Source organism: Narcine bancroftii, chromosome 3, assembly GCF_036971445.1.
Source record: "Narcine bancroftii isolate sNarBan1 chromosome 3, sNarBan1.hap1, whole genome shotgun sequence".
NCBI classification, from domain to species: domain Eukaryota; kingdom Metazoa; phylum Chordata; class Chondrichthyes; order Torpediniformes; family Narcinidae; genus Narcine; species Narcine bancroftii.
Window position 1 is genome coordinate 193970784 of NC_091471.1, and position 4740 is coordinate 193975523.

The 4740-nt window shown below is 39.8% G+C and overlaps 1 long non-coding RNA gene across 1 annotated transcript; it reads right to left on the reverse strand.

The window, feature by feature from the left end:
• Positions 1–1590: 1590 nt before the first annotated feature.
• Positions 1591–2080, reverse strand: LOC138756342 (uncharacterized). The gene is made up of 2 exons (XR_011353009.1): positions 2012–2080; positions 1591–1771 (listed from the first exon to the last, which is right to left on the reverse strand). It is a non-coding gene; the product is annotated as an uncharacterized lncRNA (long non-coding RNA).
• Between the last annotated feature and the right edge of the window lie 2660 nt (positions 2081–4740).

Below are 4740 nucleotides of genomic sequence, written 5' to 3' on the forward strand. Positions count from 1 at the left end.
GGGGGCCAGGTTCGTTTCCCAGGGCTGAAGCGGGCTCCTGCTGGTCAAGGAGATCCTGCACTGGAGAGTTGAACTGGCAATCTAAAGCTATGACATCTGATACTGCCCCGGGAAGTTTAACAACTCCCCCGATGCCTTCTCTCGCACCTGCGCGTCAATGCACAATGACAGGCTGCAGGCATTGCATTAGTTCCTCTGCCATCTGGGTGTCACCAGGTTGTACCACTTCATTAAGTCCCAGAACCTGCCGTACACCATCAGGGATGTCAGGGACATGACCGAGGCCTGTCAGGTCTGCTCGGACTATAAACCCCATTTCTTCAGCCCGCCCCAGGCCTATGTTGTAAAAGCTACTTGGCCTTTCGTGCATCTCGACATGATCTTCAAAGGGCCCCTGCCTTCCACAAACCAAAATGTTTACTTCCTCACGGTAGTGGACCAGTACTCACACTTCCCTTTCGCAATCCCTTGCCCGGACACCTCCACAGCTACCGTCATCATGGACCTGGGGCAGATCTTCACCATGTTTGGCTACCCCGCCTTCATCCACAGCGAACGGGGGTCTAGTTTCATAAGTGACGAGCTGTGCCAGTACCTGACGGCGAGGGGAATCTCGACCAGTCACATGACGAGCTATAACCCGAGAGGCAATGGGCAAGTGAAACGTGAAAACTGAGTGGTCTGGAAGGCAGTCCTCCTGGCTCTCAGGTCAAAAGGGTGGGCCATGGAGTACTGGCAGGACACCCTGCCTGAGGCGCTCCATGCCATTCAGTCGCTGCTGTGCACGGCTACCAACGAGACCCCTCACGGACATCTGTTCTCATTCCCCAGGAAATCAGTGACTGGAATGTCCCTCCCAGCATGGCTCACGTCCCCGGGACCGGTGCTCCTGCGTAAGCTCGTACGGACACACAAGGCCGAAGCCCTAGCCGAGCAGGTCTTGCTCCTACATGCAAACCACAACTATGCCTACGTTAGGTTCGGCAGTGGCAGGGAGGACACCGTCTCAACCAGAGACCTGGCACCAGCAGGAGCATCCACCACACCACGCCATCCTCCATCCCAGGACGAAGCTGAACGGGCATATATCCGCGTCTCCAGGCAGCTATGGTTTCTTTCTAATTAGTTAATGAAGGGAACATAAGGTGTAACAAGTAGAGAGGATGTTCAATATACCTTTCAATTCCAAAGTAATTAAGGGATATTGGGATTGCACAGGAATATGCTGAAGTAGAAAGATAAGGCCTGCAAGGACCCTGACTCCTACATACAGCATGGTTACAGGCCCTTCCAGCCCATGAGCCCATGCTGACAATATACCCCAATTAACCTACAGTTATGTTTTGAAAGGTGGGGGAAACCTATGCAGACACTGGGAGAATGTAAAAACTCCATACAGATAGTGTTGGATTCAAACCTGGGTCACAGCATTGCGCTAACTGCTACACCAATGTCCCACCCATATTTCTGCTCATACTCCTCGCATTTGCATTGTAGTGTTTGTGGAAATAATTACAATGTCATTGAACCTGCTCACTCATATGGGGCACTACCAACTGCATTGAACTACATTGAACAAATGGCCATTCCTTGAGTTTCCAGGTCCTTTATTGTCTTGTGCATACCTTTTCCTTCTCTAGTTTCACCAGGAACCGAAGTTAACTTGCTTAAAATACAAACTGGAGCATAACTGCACTTTTAAGTTGATGTAATGATTGAAGAAGCCAAATCTTCTTTCAAACCAACCGGATATTCGATATTATTTCAAAACCTAAGCCACATATGAGGAAAAATAGTGAAAGTACAGTGGGTATTATATGCCATATCTTTATTCCATTCTTAAAATATGTGGGTAAAATTTTATTCCATTCTATTGCCACAATTTATTATCTTTATTTATTCAATTGTTCTTTCTGCTGTATGAAATAATCATACTCCCTGTTAAAGCACACTGAAGCAATTTTAATTTGCACAATAATTATTTCCTCTCTACCTTGAACATTTTAATTACCTTGGGATCATGGAAAACTGAATGCCCAAGCTGCATCCAGTCTAAACTGCATTTATCAAAGGAGTCACCTGACATTTGAGAACTAAGGTGATGTCATAATGATGAAGGTTAAAATGAGGTCCAATCCTAAATACAATGATATTTGTATGGCAAACAATAGATCTGTCATTTAGAAGCCTATCCAGGAAACATACAAGTGATGAGCCCATAATATTTATCACCAAATGCATCTTTGCACAACAGTCTGAACTTTGCTTGTCTTTTCACAACAAATGTAATTTAATATTTCCTTCACTCTTCAGTGCAAACTATATATTTTACTGGCAATTGATGATAATAGTGGGGTAAGGAAAACCAAACATCGACAACCTCAATGAATGTTGAGTTCATAATGACTCCTACCTACAATTACGAAGCAAAAGAAGGACCGAGAAGAGAGGCGAATTATATTAGTATCAGGTAGAGAAGAGAAGAAGCAAAGAGAATGAAAAATATGAATCAGAAAATTACAGATCAAATATGAGAGCAGAGGTAAGAATTTTACAATAATGTCATTTTTTAAAATATCACCCCTTCAAAGGAATGAAACTTTACAATTTAACATTCACTTTTTTGGGCCAATAGCATGGATTGGCAGTCAATAACAATGGCAACATTGCTAAAGTTTACACACATCATCAAATGCTGAACCACATTCAGTGGTGATTTCAAAGGCCATTTATTACCAACCAATTCATAAATATGAGATAATGTTTGTACAAAGCATAATAATAGAACAGCATAACTCAAACAGCAAGTTCCAGAACTCAAGGTCCATCTACTGATCCCTTGAATTTAATGGCCAATTTGCACATATATAATGTGGAACTTCATTCACACTGCCTTATTTTTTTTTCAGCAACTTTCAACCCAACATCTGCTAACTTATTAAAAAACTCACATCTGCTCACATTTCCTGTCCTACTTAATCATTATAAATTCCAGTGTCTGCTTTAGTAATACTCACTGCTTCTTTAACTTTGTCATGGTGTGAGTGCAATGTCAAACCAGTGAAAATGCAACAGCACCACCACTGGAAGGAGATTATAACTGCAATGCTCTGGGTTTGTCCAGTATTCTCTACCATAAAATGAACACATTGGCCAACAACCTGCAATCCGAAATTGACCAGTCTGCACTCATCTCTGGCCACCAAAGAAAGTTCGGACTCACTGAATTCAGCATTGAGAAGTTACTTGGAGACCTAGCTTGATCCCTCATGGTGACGGCTTTGATGTTATTCTTCTTTCCAATCTTTTTTATTAAGTTTCAGGTTAATAAACATAAGAATGATACGAAGAGATCAGGATTGCATTAATAACTGTTAATGTATACAAACACAGACACCGAGCAACATATGTAAACTGAACCTCCCAACCTATTAAAAGCTAAGCATGAAAAGAATCAAATTTTATTACAAAAATATCCCCCTAACTAAAAACACAAAACAAAAAGAGAAAACAAAAGTTGGGCTACCATACTTTAACAGTTAAACAATTATTTTGCCCTCAACACAAATAAAATTTAAGAGGATTCAAAAAGGATCGACTTGCATCATACGAAAATGTTGAATAAATGGTCTCCATGTTTCTTCAAATTTAACTGAAGAATCACTTCTGATTTTTTTCTAAGTTTAGGTATACTGTAGTTTGGGAAAACCATTGAAGCATATTAGGTGGTTTAGGGTCTTTCCATTTAAGTAAAGTAGATCTTCTGGCTATTAAAGTAGCAAATGCAATCGTACAACAAAATGAAACAGATAAGTAAGTGGCCAGAGTCCAAAAATGGTCGTCCAAAAAGTGCAACGAAAGGTTGAGGTGGTCAGTCAATGAGCAAAACTGCTCAAATAATATCAAAAATATCTTTCCAATATTTGTTCAAGGAAGGGCATGACCAAACATAAGCATCAGGGAAGCCACCTCAGAATGACATCTGTCACAGATAGGGATTATATGGGAGTAAAAATGAGTTAACTTATCCTTAAACCTTATGGACTACCTTAAGCTGTATCAAAGAGTGTGGAACACACATTGAAGAAGTGTTAATTAATTGGAGAATTTTCTCCCATGTCTCTATAGGTAAAGGTATCTGATGTTTTCTTTCCTATTAATTCTTAATTTTATCAGACAGGTGTTATTCAATGTAACGAGAAGGGAGTGAGGTTTAGAAAAGCCGAACTATCAAAAACTAAAATCTGAAAGGAACTTCAACAATCAGCGTAGCCATAGATGCTGGTTGAATTGCCTATCAAACCTGTCAGACACCATGAATATTTCTGCAATTCTAAACAATAAAAAAAACACAAGTAACAATTAAGTCAACTAAAAATGTATTTGTTAAATATGAAAAGGAACAAAGCAACCCAAAATTTAAAAACATTTAGACATGAAAGATTGATTAAAATATCTAAATTGTCCACAGTTTTATTTATTCCTCACATCTATTCATTTTCACAAAAATCAAAAACAGATAATGTTGAAATACAATGTTAATGAGAGGAAATAGCAATCTATTGTAGATAATATCTGAAGTGACCAATAAACCTTATGAGATATGATCATTTTAGTAAAATCAAATGATTTCAAGGGTGTCACATTTGTGTAAGATTGTTTTATAGCTTTGAAGAATTTATTACCTTTCTTTCCTCTATTTTAGAACCACCCACCTTGATCTCACCACAGTGGCTGTTA